Source organism: Canis lupus, chromosome 34 (assembly GCF_011100685.1).
Source record: "Canis lupus familiaris isolate Mischka breed German Shepherd chromosome 34, alternate assembly UU_Cfam_GSD_1.0, whole genome shotgun sequence".
NCBI lineage: Eukaryota > Metazoa > Chordata > Mammalia > Carnivora > Canidae > Canis > Canis lupus.
The window spans coordinates 6,718,485-6,742,610 of NC_049255.1; the positions used below are offsets into that span (position 1 = coordinate 6,718,485).

The 24,126-nt window shown below is 41.3% G+C and overlaps 1 long non-coding RNA gene across 2 annotated transcripts; it reads left to right on the forward strand.

The window, feature by feature from the left end:
* Positions 1–3,928: 3,928 nt before the first annotated feature.
* Positions 3,929–23,796, forward strand: LOC119867424. 2 transcript variants are annotated; one of them, XR_005383500.1, is made up of 3 exons: positions 3,929–4,050; positions 19,722–19,857; positions 20,661–23,796. It is a non-coding gene; the product is annotated as an uncharacterized LOC119867424 (long non-coding RNA). The 2 variants fall into 2 exon arrangements; XR_005383501.1 differs by lacking the exon at positions 3,929–4,050 and adding an exon at positions 12,712–13,180.
* Positions 23,797–24,126: the final 330 nt, after the last annotated feature.

Consider the following 24,126-nt stretch of genomic DNA (forward strand, 5'->3'; position numbering starts at 1 on the left):
TGTTGCTGGAGAAGTTGAACACCTGAGGGTGAAAAAGAAATTTCAACTAAGTCTTACACTTTATACAAAAATTAACTCAGAATGAATCATGGACTTAAATGTAAACCCTAAAGCTATAAAACTTAGACAAAAACTGTAGGAGGAAAATTTTGGGATCCAGGCAAAGAGTTCATAGACTTGCTGCCAAAACACAATCCATAAGAAGAAAAAGTGCTAAAGTAGACTTTATCAAATTTAAAAACTTATACTCTGAGAAAGACGATATGAGGAGAATGAAAAGATAAGTCATAGACTCATACAAAATACTTGCAAGCCACATATCCCACAAAGGACTAGTACCTAGAATATATAAAGAACTCTCAAACTCAATAGTGAAAAATCAAACAATCCAAAAAGAAAATGGGTAAGATAGTCATAGACTTCTGTCAAAGGAGACATAAAGATGGCAAATGAGCACTTGCAAAGATGTACAACATCATTAGCCATTGGAGAAATCCAAATGGAAACCACAGCGAACTATCACTACACACCTATTAGAATGGCTAAAATAAAATATAGAGACAATACCAAATGTTGGCAAGAATGGGGAGAAGCTGGATCACTCACACATTGCTGGAGGGGATAGAAAATACTACAGCCATTCTGGAAGGCAGTTTAGCAGCTTCTTATAAAACCAAGCATGTAAATATAATAGAGTCCAGTGATTGTACTTGTGGGCATTTATTTCAAAGAAATGAAAACTTACATTCACATCAAAAATTTTATACAATGTCCACCATAACTTTATTCATAATAGCCAAAAAACTGGAAACAACTTCAGAGGCTCTTAAGTAGATGAATGTTAAATAGATTTTGGTACATCCATACCATGGACTGGCACTCAGCAATAGGAGGGAACAAACCATAGATATACCAACAGGTTGGATAAATTTCCAAGGAATTATATTGAGTGAAAAAACAAACAAAAGTTTACATACTGTATGATTCCATTTACATAACATTTTGAAATAATAAAAATTTAGCAATTCAGAGCATATTAGTGGTTGCCAAGTCTTCGGGATTGGGAAGAGGGAAGGCTGAGGTGGAGTGGCAAAAAGGTGAATGTGGTTTTCAAAGAGAAAGAAGAGGAATACAGAACAGTTCTGTATCTAGATTGTGGTGGTAAATATACAGCAGGATGCTCTGAATGCACAATTATCTCAATAAATATTTCAACTAAAAAAATCTTTTTTTCATAGATTTCCTTGAGATGTGCCATTTTGGGTTGCCTCTCCATTAGGTAGAAGGAAAGGGTTGCTCTTGGTCAATGCTGGCCCTAATTCTTTGGTAAGTTGTACATGGGCTGTGTGTCACATATGAACTGTGACTGATCCATTTAGCAAAGCCCAGCCTTCATGACATCATCGTCTCAAAGCTAACCAACCACATCAAGTAAACAGATATTTTTACAGCTTTTTTTCTTTTAGATTCTTCAAATAGATCCCATGAAGGGCTCTTCTGTCTCACAGAGGCTGTGCCCATAGCTCTGAATGTCTCACCAGCTCATGGTTTTGGTTGGACTGTCTGGTGGTGCATTCTCAGCATTAACACCAGGTTTCTTTAAAGAAGTCTCTGACAGTTTGAATGTGTTTTCAAGGGCCCACAATGAGCATCCAAGCCCATTAACGTCATCCAGAATCAGAGTGTACTTTAGTCCTCTCATCACCGTGACAAGTTCAAGGGCATTCTCCACACTTTGTGATAATAATAATTAATAATAATAATCTTTGTCTATGATCCAATAAATATAAGCTCCAAAACATGTAGAAAAGCATGTCACCCAGTAATAAACATAATTGCAGAGTAAGCCTGTCCTGAATAACATGATTACCATATTCAGTTACAAGTTGTTTCTTCCATCCCACGATCCCCAAAACTCCCCTTTTTTTCTCTTAACTCATAAACAAAAGAGAAGAGGAAAAAATAGTATTTCCCTGAGTAATGTTCTTTCTTCCCATTTAGAAGCAGCCACATGGTTGCCCACAGAGGTTCCTCCAGGCCTTCAGGGGTATCAATTAATTCAGCAACCAGGCAAAGTTTTCCTTGAGAATTGTTACGTAATAGTGAATGAACAGTGACTGTCCTCACAAGGGCAGCCTGGAGTTTCAGTCAAAGCAGATGCTGACAGCTCCGGACTTATCAGAGACTCAAGTGCAATCAAAATTCAGAAAATCAGAATCAAGACAATCCCACAATTCACGTTCAGCCCTTCCTTGGCTCTGAAGACTGCCTGGAATCTTCCATTCACCCTCAGCTTGGCCCCACCCCGGCCCTTTCTTTTCCTGAAGTTCATTCAGATCCCTTGGCTCCGATCTTCAAACGTGGAGGAGAAAAAAAAAAAGAACTTGTAAGTATCTTCAGTGCCTTGCAATTACTTTGGGAAGTTCTGCTCTGGCCCCAATGGTTCACTAATGAACCTCCCAGCTGCTTTCACTGGGGCTGGCCTCTGCAAAGGCCAGTGTGAGCCCTCAAAGACATTGTTATTCTAACATACCCCAGTAAGCCAGGAAACTGGAACAAAATTGCTGCATAACCGCTGCCTCCTGACTCTGCTGGCCCTGAAATCTTGTCTCTACAATTTCTGTGATGATGGTGGTGGACCTGCAAGGTCTGGTTCGTAAAACCAAATGTGTGCAAGTGAGGCTAGCAGGAAGATTTTTAAGAAATGAAGGTTGATATTTGCTCTTCCAAATAGTTAATAATTAATTAGATATGCTGTTTCGATCTTAGGCCTTCTTATGCCAAAAAGGAATAATAAAGCTTCAAACTTGATAGAGCATCTGCACACACAGCAAACAGGCCTGCCCACCCTCCAAGCTTTGAAAGACCGCCCAGGGAGCCGTGAAGTCTGACTCCTCCGTAGGGGAGGAGGTAGGTCTCAAGAACCGCAGGATCCAAAAAACAGAAAGCAGGTGGTGTTAGCTGCTTGTTGTCTAAAATTTAAAACTGCAAAGTAGGATTAACATTAGGGATAAATCAGAATAGCGGAGTAAATCGCCTTACTGCTTTAGAAGAAAACCCAGTGAAACTCACATTTGGTTCACCCACTTGTTTCCCAGCTCCAGAGGCCACACTGAGAAGACTACACAGGCTTATAAGGTGTGCAGAGAATTTTGATTGCACAGTAGGAGAAAGATATTGAAACTCTGCTGCAGGGATTCTGGAGCTGCCCCAAACACAGCAAAGCTGCTGGAAAGAAGGATCTATTTGGAATTCCAGAGGCCCTGGAGAGACTCAAAGGCTGTTAATCTGATGCAATTTGAAGGACATGCAAACAGATTAGGCAAAAAACTCCCTCCCTGGAGGAACTGAGGACCGGCTCCAGTGTGCAGTGGGAGGAGCCAGGTGGGGCTGGGCTTCCCAGAGGCGGGAGAGCCCCAGAGGGACTATTAGGGCCAGAAACCCAAATTCCTGCTTTGCTGTGTTATATGGGCCAAATTATTTGACTGCTCTGAGCATCTATGCCCTTGCCTTAAAATGGGTAAGAAACCTACCATACTAGGTTGATGTAGAATTAAAATAGGAATGACTATCTCAGATGCCCAGCACTTGGTAGTGGTCAATAAATATTAACCTCTTCCTGAGATCTGCTTCCTTAGCATATGCCTCTATTGCCCAAACGAATGCTTTATTAAATCATACAACAAAGACACTAGAAATGCTTGATGTTTGAGAAAGAACTTCGTGTACATTTTATATTCTCTTTGGTAAATTGAATGAGCATATTGGTATGTAAGGATATGTAAACCTAGGTTTCTCTAAAGATTCGGAATTACATAGTTAATTGAAGGGAATGCACCAGCCAGCCACTCCTCCTGGTTTTTTTTTTGTCTTCGGGTGCCCAGTTCTGGGCTTTTGTCCTAAGAGCCCTCAATTTAATTACTCAGCACGGAGCTCAGAGAAGCCATGTGGCTCCAGCTCCGGGGAAAGCCGGCTTCCTGAGACATGGAGATGGCAATGCCTCTCCTATTCTTTCACTTGTCCAGGCACAGGGGCTGGGGGCATGAACAGGTAAGTATGGGTGAACTGGGGATGCAACAGGGCTCCCTGGTAGAGACTAACCTGTTCAATCACAGTTCACAGTTCAATCCTCTTTCTTAAGGATAATACAGAAAGGAATGTGGTTATTAGAATAGGCATTTGAAAAAATAATAATAATCTGAATGATAATTAACACTTATTGACTGCTGAGTACCTGCCAGGCCCTGTTTTAAGCACTTTAAATATATTAATTGACACCATCTGCCCAACCCAATGGAGGTACCAGTTATCATCCTCATTTTAGAGACTAGGAAATCAGGCCCAAGGGAGGGTCAGTGAATCGTTCAAGATCCCAGAGAAACAGCAAGTATCTGGATTCAAGGCCATCCAGCTCCTGAGTCTGCAGTCTTGACTGTGTATTTGTTTCATTGATTGCTATCCTACGGATCGTTTGCACAATTATCTTGCTCAGAGGAAAGCCCATTCTTAATCCCCAGCTTAAACTCTTAGATTTATTTGTTCAGTGTTGGTGCAGGGTATTAAATAACTAGAGTAGTCTCAGCAAAAGCAATTATGACTTCATTTGAAATTCAAGTATATTAAGCATTGTTGATTTTATTTTCAAGTGAAATAACCTTTCGGTTAGGTTTATGAGTCTTTATGTTTTTGGCAATTTGTTCCATGGCAAAGAAATCCCACTGAAGTTATTCACGGTGTGCTACCAAGGAAAAACTATTATTTTCATTAATTGTCTCAGGTCATAAAGTGTAACCACCACTCATTCTCTGGATACCTCCAGAGAGTCAGAAACAGAGGGTAGGCTTCTGGTTAAAGCAAAGCCTTTTGGATGCCTACTTAACTGTGATTTTAGGAGCACAGGGAAGCTGTAGAAGAGAACTATAATAGAAATGAAACAGCACAGATAATATCAACAGCCAGTCATTCATTAAGCGGCTCTCACTATATCTGAGCCTGCTGCTTGCACTCACCTGTGGTGACTCAAGCTGCCCTAAGGAAGGTTTGATTCATACCCCAGTCCTATGATTATCTTATAATCTTACAGAATTCTAAAAGTCACCCCCATTTTACTTAAAGGGAAACACATGGATGGTCCCCAGACATGTGACAGCTTGACTTAACATTTTTCGACTTCACAACTGTGTAGAAGCAATAGGCATCCAGTAGAAACTGTTCTTTGAATTTGAGATTTGGATCTGTTCCCAAGCCAGTGATACACAGTCTGATCCTCTCTAATGATGCCGGGCAGCGGCGACAGATCTCATGTATCGCGATGGTGAGGGTCATCAACCTGTACACTTGACAACCAATCTCAACCCATACAATCAAGCTACTTGTCACTTTTGGTACAGTATTTAATGAATTGCATGAGATAGTCAACACTTTGTTATAAAATAGGCTTTGTGTTAGATGACTCTGCCCAACTACAGACCCATGTAAGTGTTCTCAGAACATTTAAGGTAGCCTGGGCTAAGCCGTGATGTTCTATGGGTCAGGTATATTGAATGCATTTAAAAAAGAATATTTCCAGTACAATTAACATACAGTGTTATATTAGTGTCAGGTGTACAATATAGTGATTCAGCAGCTCTATACATTAGCATTCCTCATGGTAAGGAAACTCTTAGTCCTCTTCTTCTGTTTCCCCCCATTCCCGCCCCTCCCCCTTCCCAGCTGGTAACCATGACTTTTTTCCTCCATAGTTAAGTTTTTTTTTTTTTGGTTGGTCTCTTTCTTCTTTGTTCATTTGTTTTGTTTCTTAAATTCCACATATGAGTGAGATCATATGGTATATGTCTTTTGCTGACTTATTTCATTCAGCATTATACCTTCTAGATGCATTCATGTTGTTGCAAATGGCAAGATTTTGTCCTCTTTTATTATGGCTGAGTAATATTCTGATCATTCACATATTATATACGCTCATTCATATATGTGCATATGTATGTGCATATGCCACTTCTTTTTTATCCATTCATCTGTATGTGGACACATGGACTGGTTCCAAAATTTAACTGCTATAAATAATGCTGTGATGAACATAGGGGTACATCTATTTTTTGATCAGTGTTTCCATATTCTTTCAGTAAATATCCAGGAGTGGAATTACTGGATCCTATGGTAATTTTATTTTTAATTTTTGGAGGGCCCTCCATACTGTTTTCCACAGTGGCTGTACCAGTTTGCATTCCCACCAGCAGTGCATGAGAATTACGTTTTCTCCACATCCCCTAGTTGTTTCCTGGATTTTTTATTTTAGCCATTCTGACAGGTGTGAGGTGATGTCTCATTGTGGTTCTGATTTGCATCTCTCTGGTGATGAGTGGTGTTGAACATCTTTTCATATATCTGTAGACCATCTGTATGCCTTCTGTGGAGAAAGGTCTATTCATGTCTTCTACTCATTAATAATTAGATTACTTGTTTTTTTGTGTGTGTTTAGTTGTATAAGTTGTTTATATATTTTGGGTACTAACCCTTTTCCAGAGATATCATTTGCAAATATCTTCTCCCATTCAGTAGGTTATCTTTTAGTTTTGTTGTTTCCTTTGCTGTGCAGAAGCTTTTTAATTTGATGAAGTCCCAATAGTTTATTTTTGCTTTTGTTTCCCTTGCCGCAGGAGACATAGCTAGAAAAATTTTGCTCGCTGATGTCAAAGAAATTACTGCCTGTGCTCCCTTCTAGAAATTTTATGGTTTCAGGTGTCACATTTAGGTCTAATTCATTCTGAGTTTATTTTTGTGTGTGGTGTAAGAAAGTAGTCCAGTTTCTTTCTCTTTTTTTTAAAAGATTTTATTTATTCATGAGAAACACACAGAGAGAGGCAGAGACACAGGCAGAGGGAGAAGCAGGCTCCTTGGAGGGAAGTTGATGTGGCACTTGATCCCAGACCCAGGATCACACCCTGAGCTGAAGGCAGATGCTCAACCGCTGAGCCACCCAGGTGTCCCGAAAGTGGTCCAGTTTTATACTTTGACATGTATCTGTCAGTTTTCCCAACATCATTTGTTGGAGAGTCTTTTTCCCTTTGGATATTCTTTCCTGCTTTGTTGAAGCGTAATCAACTATATAATCTTGGATTTATTTTCAAGCTTTCTATTGTGTTCTATTGATCTAGGTGTCTAATTTTGTGCTGATACCATACAGTTTTAATACAGCTTTTTAAAAAAATATTTTATTTTTAAGTAATCTCTACACCCAGTGGGGGCTCCAGCTTACAATTCTGAAATCAAAAGTCACATGCTCTACTGACTGAGTCAACCAGATGCCCCTAATTATGACAGCTTTGTAATATAACTTGAAGTCTGGAATTGTGATGCCTCCAGCTTTAGTTTTTTTTTTTTTTTTCAAAATTGATTTGGCTGTTCAGGGTCTTTTCTGATTCCATACAAATTTTAGGATTGATTGTTCTAGTTCTATGAAAATGCTAGTGGTTATTTTGATAGGGATTACATTAAATGTATAGATTGCTTTGGGGAATATAGACATTTTAATAATACTTATTCTTCCAATCCCTGAGCATGCAATGTCTTTCCATTTTATGTGTCATCCTCAAGTACTTTCATCAGTGTTTTATAGTTTTCAGAGTTCAAATCTTTCACCTCTTTGGTTAAGTTTATTCCTAGGTATTTTATTATTTTTGGTGCAATTGTAGATAGGAGTTTTTTCTTAATTTCTCTTTTTGCTGCTTCAATATTAGTATTTAGAAATACAATGGATTTCTATTCATTGATTTTTGTATCCTGTGATTTTCCTGAATTCATGTATTAGTTCTAGCAGTTTTTTGGTAGAGTCTTTAGGATTTTCTATCTACAGTATTTTGTAGTCTGCAAATAATAAAAGTTTTACTTCTTCTTTACCAATTTATATGTCTTATTTCTTTTTGTTGTCTGATCCCTGTGGCTAGGACTTCCACTATGTTTAATAAAAGTGGTAAGAATGGACATCCTTGTCTTGTTCCTGACCTTGATGTATGTATTGAGTATGATGTTAGCTGTAGGTTTTTCATATACAGCCTTTATTACATTGAGATATGTTCCCTCTAAGCCTACTTTGTTGAGAATTTTTATAATGAATGGATATTATACTTCATCAAATTTTTTTCTGCATCTATTAAAATAATCATAGATTTTTTATCCTTTCTTTTATTGATGTGCTGTATCATGTTGATTGATTTGCAAATATTGAACCACCTTGCATCCCTGGAATAAATCCCACTTGGTCATGGTGAATGTTTTTTTAATGTATTGTTGGATTGGGTTTGCTAGTATTTTGTTGAGGATTTTGTGGTTGTTTTTTGAGGATTTTTGCATTTATGTTCATCAGAAATATTGACCTACAGTTCTATTTTTTTGTAGTGTCTTTACCTGGTTTTGCCTTGTAAAATAATCTTGGAAGTTTTTCTTGCTCTTCCATTTTTTGGAATAATTTGAGAAGAATAGGTATTAACTCTTCTTTAACTATTTGGTAGAATTCCCCTGTGAAGTCGTGTGGTCGTGGACTTTTGTTGGGAGTTTTTTTTTTTATTACTGATTCAATTTCATTGCTGGTCATCAGTCTTCAAATTTGTTATTTCTTCCTGCTTCAAATTTGGTAGGTTATATGTTTCTAGGAATTCATCCATTTCTTGTAGGTTGTCGACTTTGTTGGCATATAATTTTTCATAATATTCTCTTATAATCCTTGTATTTCTGCAGGATTGCTTTTATTTCTCTGTTTCATTTCCAGTTTTGTTTATTTGTGTGCTCCCTTTCTTTCTCTCTCTTTGATGAGTCTGGCTAAAGGTTTATCAATTTTGTTGAACTTTTCAAAGGACTAGCTTCTGGTTTCATTCATCTGTTCTATTGTTTCTTTTTAAATTTTCTCTATCATTTATTTCTGTTCTAATTTTTATTTCTTTCCTTCTACCAGTTTTGGGATTTGTTTGTTTTTCTTTTTCTAGCTTCTTTAAGTAGGGTTAGGTTGTTTGTTTGAGATTCTTCATGCTTCTTGGAGTAGGCCTGTATTGCTATAAACTTCCCTCTTAGAACAACTTTTGCAGCATCCCAAAGATTTTGGACCACTGGGTTTTCATTTTCATTTTTTAAATTTATTTTCTTCTTTGATTTCTTGGTTGACTCATTTCTTGTTTGAAAGCATGTTATTTAACCTCTATGTATTTGTATTATATCCAGATTTTTTCCTGTGGTTGGTTCCAGTTTCATACATTGTAGTATAAAGAGATGCATGGGTATGATTTCTATCTTTCTAAGTTTGTTGAGACTGGTTTTATGGACTAATATGTGGTCTATTCTGGAAAACATTCCATGTGCACTTGAAAAGAATGTGTGTTATGCTGTTGAGATAGAATGTTCTGAATATATCTGTCAAATGCTTCTGGTGCAGTGTGTCATTCAGTCAGTTTCTTTGTTGATTTTCTGTTTGGGTGATCTATCCATTGCTGTAAATGGGATGTTATCATCTCCCACTATTATGGTATTGCTATCAATTACTTCTTTTATATTTGTTATTAGCTACTTTATGTATTTGGGTGCTCCCATGTTAGATGCATAAATATTTACAATTATTATTTCTTCTTTTCGGATTGTTCCCTTTAAGATTACATAGTGTCCTTCTTTGTGTCTCATTACAGTCTTTATTTTAAAGTCTATTTTGTCTGGTATAAGTATTAATACTCTAGCTTTCTTTTCACATCCATTTTCATGGTAAGTACTTTCCCATCCCTTCATTTTCAATCTGCATGCCTTTTTAGGTCTGAAATGAGTTCCTCAAAAGTGGCACAGAAATGAGTCTTGCCTTTTTACCATTCTGTCACCCTTTATCTTTTAATTGGAGCATTTAGTCCATGTACATTCAAAGTAATTGTTAATAGATAGGTACTTATTAACATTTTCTTACCTATTTTATGGTGCTTTTTCTAGTTCTTCTCTGTCTTTTTATTCCCTTGCTTTCTTTTCTCAGTGTACTGGCTTTCTTTAATGATATGATTGGATTCCTTTCTCTATTACGTTTTTTTTTTATTTGAGGTTATCATTAGGTTTGTATATGACATCTTCTGCATATAACAGTCTATAGTAAGTCGATGGTTTCTTATGTTTGAACCCATTCTTTATTCCCCTCTCCTCACCCCATGGTTTGGGTATACAGTCCCTGTGTTTTTAGTGAGCCAGTCAGGGGCTGTCTAGGGCTTGAGCTGAATCAGACCGGATGTTTGCCAGAGATGCAGTAGCACCAAACTTCAGGGCACTTTCCTTGTCTTGTTCCACGTGGAGCTTTCATTAGTGGGCAGGGCCTGTTGTTGAACCAGATGTCTGCCTCCAGCCTATGGAACCATAGCCAAACTGGTGTGTGTGTGATTTTTTTTCCCCTCTCCTCAGGGCAGGAGTCAACTTTAGAGGTACTGGCTCCTGCCAGGGCTGCTTGCACACTGCCAGGTTTGTGGTTTTGGTTTGGATGGGTTCTAGCCAAGGGCATCTTGGAGGGGGCAGGTCTACAGAAGAATACATGGGCAGGGTATACAATGCCGACAAGGTCTACACTGATCCATTGTGGAATGGGACCTGCAGTTGTGCTGGAAAAATTCCTGCTGATGCCCATGGGGTTGGAGGGATGAGTCAATAGAAGTACATGAAGGCAGGGTGTGCTGTTAGCAAGCTAGGTGGAGAGAGTTGAGACTACGCTGGTTCCTACAGATGTCTGTGTTCCAGGTTGGGTGTGGAGGGAGGGAAATGGCATCTACTAGCTCTTTTGTTCTTGGAGAGGTCTCCCAAAGATCCCTGCTCCTCCACCACATGTTCTGAGATTAGTAAACAAATATCCCTTCCATATGCCCCAGGCATTTTTCAAACTGCTGTCTCTATATTGTATCTCAGCTCAGCAGGGCTGTTTACTATGGTGTCTCTTTAAGACTAGGGACTCAGTTTCCTATTGCCTTCCTAGATTTCCCAGAACTGAGCCTATTGATTTTTAAAGTTCCATGTGTTAATACCCAATGGTTTTTAGAACTCATGAAGTTAGGCCCCTCTTGTTTTCAAAGCTAAATCATATCAGGATTTGTCTTTCCCATGTAGGTCCCCCATGCCTGGGATGACTGGTGTGGGGACCTGTTCCTTTCCCATCCCATGCCTGCTGTGTCCCTCCCTTCCAAGGACAGTCTCTAGGGTCTGCTTAGCTCCTAATGGAGTCTCTACCCTTCCTCTTTTCTTTAATATGGCTTCTTCTCTACATTTAGCTGTGGAGTCTGTTCTGACAGTCTCTGGGTCATTTTCTACACTGATGTGAGTGTTACCTAGTTGTATCCATGGAACAGGGTGAGGCTGGGATCCTTCTTCTCTGCCATCATCCCTGGAAGTCCATATTGAGTGCATTTTGGTTTACCAGAACATAATCCCATCAGATGGAGCAAGATCTGTATGGTCATATAGCTTTGGTAAAGGACTGGATGTCATCATTTACTTGTAGGATTACCACAGGCAAGCCAGATGATGTCTTAGCCTCCACCTACTGCCCCCCACAGATGGCCACATTGAAAGTCCCTATGATTGCACATGCAATGTGTGAAAGATTTCGAATTGAAGTAAACATTGCTAAGAGTCATTCAAAATCAGGATACGGAGGAAGCAGGTCCCATGCACTTCTGTTTCAATTTTCAGAACACCATGAACTTTTGAATTTTGTCAATTGTAACTTGTCAGCTGCAACTCTGTCACCTCCTGGAACACATCCTTCTAGTTTGGACTAAAATAGAGATAATGTAACACCTGTCAGCTAAATAGCCAATCATGTATTAATGAATATAACTCTGTTAGCACTCATCACAATTTTTCCAACAGAATTTACTGACCTTGTGGTTTTTGCTGTTATAAGCCTGAACCCCCCACTGAGCTCCCAATTCACAATTCAGAGCATACTTTAGATTTTGGTAGATTCTGTGTCTCCCAATTGCAATCCCAAAGACCCCAAATAAATACTTTTGGCAGCTTTGCAGCCTGTCTTCCCGATAGTTACATGAAACAATGCAGTTCCTGCCACAAGGTGGTCAATAAACATGAGGCCTTTTTGATGTCTGGAATGCACTAAAAAATGATTAGGCCAAGTGTTACTTAGATTTTATCTAAACCCAGGTGTCCCTTTCCTAGTAGTTCTGTGGAATAAAAACACCAATTTTGGGAGTACCTGGGTGGCTCAGTGGTTGAGCTTCTGCCTTCAGCTCAGGGAGTGATCCTGGGGCCCTGGGATTGAGTCCCACATCATGTCCTCCCTCTGCCTATGTCTCTGCCTCTCTCTCTCTCTCTCTCTCACATGAATGAATAAATAAAATCTTTAAAACAAAACAAAACAGAAATTTTTAGTGACTCTTGCTAGTTTATTTTTTTTCTGATTCAAATGTATTCATATCAGGAGCCACAGAATTACAATCTAATTTTCTGAAATCTCAAGACTATATTAGGTAATTAAATTAAAAAAAAGAAATTGGAAAAATGAGGGAAAAAAATTTAAAACAAGATAAGAAAACAGCATTTAGTTATTAACATTAAAGAACCTTCCAGATTGGAAAAACCATCATGTAATATAGTCACAACAGAAGATGATAAGCTGAATCTACCCCAAACGACTTCATATTTTGATGTGTTCTTATTTGTTTTTTGCCTGCTTTCTAGGTAACCCTTAACTGTGGCATTTAGAACACCTGGATGCAATTATCACCGGTGTCAATCTACATATGCAGAGGAAAGAAACAATTTTCATCCTTCCTGGAATTTGTATAATTAGTCCACAGTAATTATTTAAAAAAAAAATTCGATGCTGAAAGTCTTTTCTCCCCTACATTTTTATGTTGACACTATTGTAAGAGCATCATTACTGGTATTTAGGATGCGAATAATTGAACAAAGTTCTGTATACTTAAGAGATGGTCAGCATAACCTCTTGGTATCTTCTAAGGCCATTCTGTTTTGAGTGGGTATCCATCTACTCCAGCTCTTGGCTGCAAAACCACAGGAAAGAGTGAGAGAGGCCACCGTGCTCACGGCTGTCAGCAGGACGGGATTCTGTCCTCTGGAAGTACAAAGCGATCACCTAAGATACTCCGTTTATTGGCTGGAAAACTGAAGCCCAATCAGACAGCTGGTGTGAAGACAGGTCTGAAACCTGGTTTTTCCCATTGCCCTCCCTAACCTCCCCTTTCTCGCCTCCCTAGGCAACCAGTCATTTGTCTTCTGTCTATACAGTTTTGACCATTAAGAACATGTCATACACGTGAAAAGGATAGTTATTCAGACACGTGAATGGTTATTATTTGAGGCCCTCTGTCCACTAGGGTTGCTCTCACATTTCATGTTGTAATCTAACCTCCCAACTAATGTTTTCCACATGGCAGTTGCTAATATAAAAACTTGAGGTTTATCTGTTTACTATTTTCATCTTTCATCTGATGAATTCTGTTTCATTTGGGAAGTATTATCTGAGTTTCTCACTGAGCCAGGCTCTCCACTGGTCCCAGAGACACGTGGATCATGGAGCTGGGTGCCCCTGCCAGAAGCTTACATTCTAGAAAGGATGCCATGCACACAATGAAGCGTTCACCATGGCTCAGTGCTTCACAATCCTTATGTCTGTTAGGTCATCCTGCATGTGCCAAAATCCTGATAAAAGGAACTTCAGGAAAAACATTTGAGTGAAGATAAATTTCATCATCATTCATTCTAATTATTTTGGACTTTTTAGTTAAATGCATATTTTACTTTTAAAGAGGGGACACAGGACAAAAATGACAAAATAGAACATACTTTTATTATAGTGATTGTTAGCTTTTGATGGGTAGGAATAAAGGATAAGTGAATTAAGTTTTTCTAGAAGGTATTATCACTGATTCATTATGCAAATATTTATTAAATGCTTACTAGGTGATGTGTGCAGGCCACAGGGCCCTGTGCTTACTTAGCAGGGGTCCTCATGCTTGATTTAATGCTCTGCCATCACTGTCTTAAAACTATTAATTCTCAACAAGGGTCTCTGCATTTTCATTTTGCTCTGGGCCTTGTGTATTATGAAGCAGAATCTTACAAGGTATCAGGCACCCTGCTGGACTTGGAGGGCCTTTCACGGTTAAACATAGTTCCATCTTTGAAAGATAGCATCTCTCCTGTTTGCTTATTTGTGCTTTCTGACCTCTGATGAATCCAAATTGCTTTCATAAAAACAATTGTTTTGAACCTAAAATACTTATTCTTTGTAGATAAAATACACTTTGACTTTAAAATAGTCAACAATGTAATTTTAGTAAAATAAGAATGCAAGATACATGCTAATAATCCCTTTTCTCTTGTTGCATAATGCATATTACACATTTATTATATATTGTAGTTTTTAGAGGCAAGACTTAAGTCCTAAGATAATTCTGGTGGGTTTTTTTTCCCCTGGAAAATTCCTTGTAGATGTTTTCTTCTTCTTTATAATTCAAAAGAATAACACAGAATCTGTCAAAGACGTTTTCTTTTCGTCATTTTTTTCTCAGGAACGCTGTGATCCCCTTTAACTATGCATACATAGATCTGTTTCAGTTCAGAACTCTTTCTCACCCTCTCCACACACACATTTAATGAGAAGAGTTACAATTCACATGCCACACAACTCACCTATTTGTAATGGACAATTTAATATATTTTTTAGCATAGTTGCTGAGTTGTGCAACCATGAGCACAATCTAATTTTAGCATGTTTTTAGCACTCCAAAGAAATCTTGTTCCCATTCCTTCCCTCAATCGTCCCCCCAACCTCAGCCCTAAACAACCACTAACTTACTCTCTATACTTGCCTATTCTGGACATTTTATATGAATGGAATCATTTGATGTATATGGTCTTCCTGACTTTTGTGACTGGGTCTTACCATGTTTTCAAGGTCCATCCACGTTCTAGCATTTATTAGCACTTCATTCCTTTATGATGCCAAATAATATTATGGATATACCATGTTTTTTTATTCATTTATCAGTTGAGGATCATTGGATGGTTTCTACTTTTTAGGTACTATGAATAATATTGCCATGAACATTTATATAAAAGTTTTCATGTAGACGTATGTTTTCATTTCTCTTGAACGTAGGGGGTAGGAGTAAAATGCTGGGTCCTGGAGTGACACTGTGTTTAACATTTTAAGGAACTGCCAAGCTGGTTTCCACAGTGGCTGCCCATTTTTTGCATTCCTACCGGCAGGTCCTAAGGGTTCCCACTTCTCCACTTCCTCGCCAACTCTTGTTATTATCGGCCTTGTAGAGGGAGGCCATCCTAATGGGTACAGCAGTAGCTCATTTTGGTTTTGACTTGCATTTCCCCAGTGATTAATTATGTTGAGAATCTTTTCATGTGCTTATTGGTCATTTGTATATGAAATATTTATTTGAGTTCATTACCCCTTTAAAAATTGAAGTTATTTATCTTTTTTTGCGCATCATATTAGATCTTTAAAATTTTTGTTTATATTTCATTTCTGCTGTTGTCTTTGGGATCACCAGCTATCTGGACCTTGACCTTCTCCTTAGGTTGCTGATACTATTTGAGAGGTTCTTCTGGACACTGCTGTGCACCATTCCCATTTTCAGAGGGAAGTTTCTTCATGTGGCACTTTTCCATGGGCCTCATTTATTTCTGCAGGCAAGAGTTAGTATTTACTAACAGACAGGGGATACTTGGCCTGGCTTTCTGTCTAAATGAGAGACACCACAGTTCACAACTCAGAGCTATCCTTGTGCACCCAAGTCCCGCTCCATGAGGCTGTGTCTCATCATCTCACCAAAGTTGCTCCTGTCATCACTCCTGCCCATTCTCCTTGTCTCTGGGCTTCTCCTCTTCACCTTTTGCCAGGTCATCCACTCTGGTCACCTGCAAATACCTGTGACCTAGGGCCTGTGATGTCTCCCACTGAGTGCCGGTGACAGACATGGGAAATGACTCCACAGCAAGGAAGGTCTACAAGACATTCTCTGTGACATGGAATGAACCTCAGCCTGCCTTAAAGTTAATGTGACATCCCAAAGATTTGGCCATTAGACTATCTGTCTGCATTAATGTCTTATTATTAGTTTTCTGGTGTCTGTAAAGGTATTTGGGGGAAATGTTTAGAGAGAGGTGCTAGGTAGGAATGTATTAAACTCTCAATTCAAAATGTAAAGCACATCTTGGTGGTAAGATACGATACAGGCCGCTAGGAGTTTTAAAAAATTTATAGCCTATTTTGTTTCCTATGGCTATGCCAAAGCAAAGGGCCTTCATCATTGGCTGTCCCCTCTACCGTGGGACAGTCATACATGTTGGGGCAGTTTTTTAATGAGGTCCCTCTGGTCCTTTGAGAGTTAATCATCTTCAGTGGAGTAAGAGAAAGACCTGCTCTAGCTTTTTGGGGAATACTGTTGTAATGAATTGCTAATCAGAAGTCATGTTTGCTAAGTACTGGGTGAAGGTTTTACATCTTTGAAGCCAATCCTTTGGTGCACTAGTCATGCTGACAAGCCCAGAATTAGAAACCACACCTCTTTAAATGTGGTGGCTTCAGAACCATTTTCCAGCTCCTAAACAAATGTGCTGTCAGTTCCAAGAGGCCACTCTTTCCTGATGGATAATTCTTGGGTCATTTGCTGCCACTGGTAACTGAACTGTGGCAGCCTATCTCATTCCTCCACCGGCAGGCAAATTGAGTGGTTATGGGAGAGATGAGCGTTCCTCTTCTGAGAGCACGTGCTGTCTATTCAGCATTAGTTTAAGCTGTATAGCCAGAGTCCAAGTAACACATCTTCATCGGCAGAGAAGGGAGCTGGGAGATGTACTTCCCATCTTCTGGAGCAGATTGATTTGCAGATTTGTTCTCCAGCCCAGGCTTTCTGTCACCAGCATCTCTTTCCCACTCCATGTAGGAGATGAAGAGTCTATCTCATAAATGTGTGTATTATGCTCCACCAGGGGCCACTAGATGAAAGCAGAAAGGGTTCAGATATTGGGGCGGAATCCCAACCTCATGATTCATGCAACAAACATGGGTAGGTTGCTCTTCTTGGTCATGGACTCTGAGATGGAAATTTGTGCCTAGGACGTTTATTGTGGACTGTTTTGGGGATTGACACCTATGAGACAGACAGGGAGGAGGCAGGATTGTACAGAGGGAGAAGCTCAGCTGCAATGCAGTCCTCAGAAGGTCCTTGACAGACCCTGTAGGAAGCTGTAAAGAGAGGATGATTCTTCAAGTTGTCCTGAGTTGGGGAGAGGAAGCCATGACTTTATTCTCTCTTACTGATCATTCACGAGATGTGACTGCCCTTGGAAGGAGGCATTTTCTTGGCCCAAACAATCTCCAAAGAGGATTAACAATGGAGAGCTGTCTGCTTGGCAGTATGCCCAGAAGCTGGGGAAAGTCATCACCAAGGAGGAGTCTGGATGGCACTAGGCAGCAACCACTCTGCCACGTGACCTTGGGAAGTTCTGTGTCTCCTCACAGCCTCAGTGTCTTTATTGATAATGGGATGATTATAATGTCTATCTCATAGAATGGTGGACAGACATTATAAATGACTGAATGACTTAGCTCAGTAAGTACAGAATCCTTCCCCAACATTGACACTGGAAAATGAAAAATCAGATATCCTGGTGTAGATCCTGCCAATTCTCTCCTTGTAAGGATAGATTCTTAACTGTAAATTACTTCTCTGGCCACCAAAACCTTGTCATGCATTGAAGTTCATTCTCTAGTAATACTTTCTGGCTCTTTCTCCTGGGGTGGAGTGTGTGTGGGGGGGGGTGGGGGGGGGGTGGGGCGGGGATGCTGCCTTTTATGTGAACTCCCTGTATTAGTTTCTTATGGCTGCTCTAACATATTACCACAAGCTTGGGGGCTTAAAATAATACACATTTATTCCATTGAAGTTCTGGAGGTCAGAAGACCATAAGGAGTTTTATGGGGCTAAAGTCAAGGTGTCAATTGGGCCAATTCCTTCCAGAGACTCCAGGGGAGAATCCATTCCTGGCATTTTCTGTCTTACAGAGGACATTCTTATTCCCTGGCTCATGTCTCCTTTCATTTGCCTTCCAGTGTCACCACGTTGCTTTCTTCTCCTCTTGTTGTTAAATATTTATCTGCCTTCCTTTTACAAAGACACTTATTATTTCCTGTCAGCCCAGCCCACCTAGATAACCCAGAATAACTTTTCTATCTCAAGATCCTTGATCACACCTACAAAGTCTACTTTGCCATGGAGGGTGACATTCATGGGACCCAGGATCAGGACCTGGCTATCTTTGGGGCCACAATCCAGCCTGCCACCCTCCCCTAGCTCTTTCTCTATTTTTTAAAACAGATGGTAATTTGCCCAAATTGGTCTGTGGGCTTTAGGAGGATAAAAAAGCTCATCTGGGCTATGCCTTCAGGACAAGCAAATGTCACACACATAAGATGCTCCAAAAACACAACGTTAAATCCCAAACTTATTATCCCTTCTTCAAAGCAGCAACTCCTCATGAAAACTATCAAGCTAACAAGGGCTCCTGTGTCTGAGAGGCTAAGATAAAAGGTGTTTTTTTGTTTTGTTTTGTTTTGTCTTGCGATTATTGTTTTTGTTTCTGTTTTGCCACCCTAGGAGAGTTGTTCGGGCTGTTGGCAGTTTTTCTGTGCAGGGCCCTGAATTTGAGGTCAGAAACAATGCCACCATCAGTGAGTAGGGAGCTCATTTGCATGTCGTCGAATCATTGAACCAGTGTGGATTTGCAGCAAATCTTTGCTGACACCACTCCTATTTCCACATACTATTTTACATACCTGGATCCTAGTTTCTCTCTTTGCTTAGCTTAGTATAGAGTAGAATTGTTAAAAAACAATTTAAAGAAAAATCAGGTCATTTCATTAGCCCTTCCTTAATTTAAAGTCTGAAGGACTGAAGCAGTGGCTTTCTCTCCTCTGATTTGTAGCCAGAATCCCTGACTTAGTGGTATTTACCTGGTGGACACTTATTAAACAGAGAAAAATGTAAATCAAGGAAAGAATAAATTATCAAAAACATTATTTCGAAGAGGAAAAAAAATTCTTTCAAAAAAGAAAGGCAGGATTATTTTGACAAAATAATTTAGATCCTTCTGAAAACACAAGAGGTTCTGAATATTGGTCTTGGGCCCTGAGAGGCTCAAGGCAAACACTCAGTTGCTCAATTGACTGGTACAGTATAGGTACCGGGAGCCAGTAGCTCTGGGACTCCGGGTTTTGTTTGTTTGTTTGTTTTAACTTAGTCCTGGGGATTTAGGGCTCTTGCACTTCTGTGTGCTTTAGGAGCATGTGTTCCACTGCGATGAAGCAAGTTGTCAAATAAGAGGTCATTTGGTAGCTTTCCACATTTAAAGCACAGTTTGCTTTTCTACAGATGTCTTGGCAAAGACATATTTTGACTTGGGCCTTGGGTCCAGATAAGATTTGGATCTGAGGGCATCATATCTGAGTAGAGGGTACAAATGAGCAAAAGCCCAGGGGTGGAGGGCTGAAGGGAGCATGGGGGCCTAAGGAGGAAGGTTGAACCTCAAGAGAGGCCATTCTGATTGGAACACACAGCTCAGGTTAGGAGCTCTGAGGAAAGGGGACTTCAGACCACAGAGAGCATGGAATTCCAGAATGAGGAATGTGGTTGTTACTGAGGTGTGTTTGGCCTCAGCTCTGCCTGTTTGGAAGAGCACCTCATCCCCCAGCCCGGGATCCAATTGAAGGATAATTTGTCCTGCTCTGATGCTGGGGCTGCAGGAAGGCCCAGGACCCAGGATCTCGTCTTATCAACCCATCACCTTGGCAAGGTGAGCATCCAGAGGGGCAAAGGACCCCAGTAGCACCACTTAAGAGTTCTTGAATGGGTAGCTTTATTGATACTGGAGGTGGAAAGTAATTTTTCTACCGGGGTTGCTAAGTCAGGAGCTGGAATCTGGATGTGTAGCCAATGCAGCTGAGGATCAGGTGATTTTTCTATAAAATCCCGAATGCTCCGCAGGCCAGATAGACCGGATCGTCTTCCATGTGACAATGAAGGCCAGCTAACTGCTGATCCCGGTCCCTAAGGTCTGCCACACACAACTCCTCTCATCTCCCAGCACTGCAAGTATTCACCCCACCAACGCATATTAAGTACCTAGTGTCTACTAAGCACCGGGTCCTGCTCCCTGCTAATGGTCTTAGTAAGAAAAGAAACAGGCCACTTCTGCAGATGTTGGCAGGCTGGGGAGGAAAGATAGGACAAACCTCTAGCCAAGAGCCAAAAGAAACAAGTGGCAACACACAAACTCAGCTTTGCCAGGAGAGGTTTTGGATGGTAAATGCGTCAGCTAGAATGGCTCATCTAGCTGAATGCATTTTATCAAACCGAATGCAACGGATTATGGTTTAATTGGAATATTTTTGTGCCAGAGCATCCTTCTTTCTTTTTCCCAGGGATGCAGGAGGTAATTTCAGCCTCTGAAGCTAAAAATCAAACGTAAAAGTGAAACCCGTGAATTGCAAAGTAAAATGTAGTTAAGAGAAAGAGGGCGCTGGAGGCAGAGAGGAAGAAAGCAGCAGACTGGAGATTACGCGAGGGATATTTAATATTTAATATTCTGTCCTCTAGGTTTAGCCTGAGTGTGAAGGCACAGGAGAGGTTTGCCTCAGTGGAGGGCAATCGCGCCGAGGCCTCTAAAGTCCATGGCAACAGGAATTCTGCCACTCCGGCTCCTGGTTTCTCAGGCCTGTCCCTGCTGGGAGAGGCCTCCTCGGTCTTCCACCTGCGTGGGCCTATCTGGTTAACCACCCAAGGCACAGCCCGTCTTCTGAAACAAAGAGCGCCAGCCAGCTGCCTCTGCTCTCCCTCGGCCTTGGAGGAAGCGCTGTGACAAAGCCCGCAGGACGCCAAGCAGGCTAACTTTGAAGATGAGCCTCCACTGGCTGCATTATGAGGCCAGCGACACTTATCAGACTGATAATCTAAAGATGCTTTTGCCCCTGGAGCAGTATCTCATTCCAGGGCAGCTGCACAGAGACCTCGGCACAGGCGTTTTGAGCCCTGCAGCCCAGCTAAGAGATGCACCAGCTAAGAGACACACCCCGGGCTGTGGCTTCTCCTGCAGACTGGAAGAGAATGGCCTCCAACAGGGAACAGACGCATTGTGTTTCTCCCACTAGAGAAGAAGCAATACTGAGCCTGCATACTGGCCTTGGAGGGGACACAATTAAACATCAGCAGATCTCAGATTCGAACTAAAACACAAAACTTTCAGAAGTCTGGAAAATCTTTTCTATGCCAAAATAACCAATACTTTTGTCTCGAAGGACTTAGAATCACAACCGGGGGCTGTTGAAAAAAAGAATAAAGAAAGCAATTATGGCAAGCAGAAGTAGAAAACATTTTCCGCTCTGCAAATTGGAAGAGACGGAAGCCACATGTTACAGCTTTCACTTTTACCGGCTGCATGTGTGTAAAATACGGTGCTTCCTGCCGTGAAAATAGGGTAAACTCAACAAATTAGAAACTTTCTTGTGTGAATTCATTTAAAGTAGTTCTAAATTTCACCAATGTAATGTGTTAGTGGAAATGTCCCTTTATTTGAATATGTTCTAAATTTGCACAAACAGGAGTACTTTATGAGAGACAAGTGCATGGTGGTCACGTTTATGCCTCTAATCCCTCGGAAACAGGACCTCTTGTCCTTAGAGAAGAAGAGACCTCCAGTGGGGCTGGGAGTGTTTCCAATCGTGTGGCTCATAGTTGGAGTGGACGCTGGCGACCTGCTCTCAGCAGCTCCCAGAGCAAGGTTGGAAAAGAAACTCAGAACCCCACCTCCTTGGCAATTGTGTTCTCCAGTTCTGCCAAATTGATGCCCTGGTGGGAGACTCTGAATTGGACCTGACTTACGTGGAGGAGGCAAGGTGCTGCTTCCCTGCTTGTATGAGTTAGATGGTGGCTGGCGCCGCATAGATCTGGAGTCTGGGCGTCCTGGGGCAGGTGCCCGAGTCTGCAGGGGGCTGATTTGGTGGAAATGTGGTTCTACAAGGAGCGGCAGTGCAAACAATCCCTCGATTTACTATAGAAGAGGACAGTCTGGTGACCTGAGAGGTGCCTCTGGGAGCCCCACGAGGTGCCCCTGGGAGCCCCACTAGAGCCTGTTTCTCCCGTCTCCCTAATGACTTTGCAAATGTGCACGTCCTGGTATTCAGTCCCTTTGACTTAACCCTATCGGAGTGGGTGGTGTCGCCAGCAGCCAGACGCTGGGTGGAGCACTGGTGAAGAGCTGGTCAACAGTGTGGGTCCATGAAAGAAGTGTCATTCCTGGTGTACACACAGATTTCTTGGTACAGAGAAGGCCCCTTGTAAGAAGCACAGACCTTGTGTAAAGGTCCCCAGGCACATTGATTGGTGTGTCCGCAGTGAAACAGAAGCAGCTGACTGAGGATGGAGAGCTCCAGGCCTCTGCCGGAATAGCTTGGTTGGGGAGAAACACACCAGCCCTTCTTGGGAAGGCTTGCGGCAGGCCCAGCAGGTCCCCACAAGGAGAAATCCTCCTGCTGATGTGCTGTCAATGTGGGTTGGGATCTTCATGGATTGCAAGAGGCTGGTTTACAGAGGCTGCTGTAACCTCTGTAAGCTAGACCTCGTATATGGAGATGCAAGCAGGAAGTTCTTCCTAAAGAAACTCGTGGCTGATTTAATGCTTTCTGCCACGAGAGCTGCCCAAAGTCAGGAATGCCCTCTTGGTAAAACACACTTTATAGCTTTCAGGAAGTCAGAGTACTTTTGGTAAGGGTCACTTTTCCACCCCCGAGACTCGTTAATGATGGTGATTGCAACTAGCTGAAGCAATATCCTAGAAATTACTATTAAATGTAGTTTTTTTTCTTTGCATGGGGAACAATTTCAAAGCATATGGTATGCGCTGGAGATCTAATTGGGGCAAGCACCCCCTGAATGCCTGTGTTAATCGCTATCTTGAGAATGTAGAGATCCGTCCTCCCTCTATGTTCCAATCAAGCAGAATGCTCAGAAGGACACGTTGTTCAGTGTTCAAGGTCAGGAGCTCCTGGGGTGGCCAACTCGGAGTGTCTCCCTTGTGACAAAGGTGCCCAAGGGGCAGGCCTTGATGTCCTCAACACGCTGGCCATGCAAGGAGGAGAAGACCGCCGACAGTTTCTAGGCTAGCTTGCTGGGCTTTACAACCTCCCTGTGCTTCAAGCCCAGCGGCGGATATTTTATCCAGTCGGCCACTCCGGAGGCCTGTGCTTCAGTTCCCCAGTAAACCTGTGTATTTGTCGCTGTCTCCAGGGCTTTTATTTGGCCTCACCAGACCATCACCGACCCTTGGCTAAGTCTGCTAGGGCGGAGCTGCACATAAAGTACTTAAGTATCTACGGCTGTAGCCACCACCTCATGTATTGTGAATCAGGGGAAGTTGTAATGAGGCAAGGCTGCCAGGCTCTAGTTGTGGTCCTGAACCTATAGATGTGTGGTCTTGGGATGGTCATTCACTGGTGTAAGTCTCAGCGCTTTTATTTGTAAACTGCCTGATGTACTAAAGTAACTAGAAAAAATAAAAAATAAAGTAACAAGAGCCCTTTCACCTGTAAAGCTGTACAATTTGTTACATGTGTACATGTGAAAACCCTTTGCCTTCTAAATATGCTTCTAAAAGTTTTAACCGGGATCCCTGGGTGCTGCAGCGGTTTAGCGCCTGCCTTTAGCTCAGGGCGCGATCCTGGAGACCTGGGATCGAATCCCACGTCGGGCTCCTGGTGCATGGAGCCTGCTTCTCCCTCTGCCTATGTCTCTGCCTCTCTCTCTGTGATTATCATAAATAAATAAAAGTTTTAACCCCTTGGATGGAAAAAAAACATAACTTCATCAATATGGAAAAAATTGATCTTGTAGTGGAAAGCAGCAGTGCCTCTGGATTAAGACCTGAATTCAAGAACTATCTCTTCAGTGAACTGGCCAGGTGACCTGGGGCGGGTTACCTAAATTCTTCAAACCTTTAAAAAAAAAAACAAACAAGCGTGACATCTTTCTGTGCTGAGTAAATATAACATGGATGGGCAGTGTTGAAATT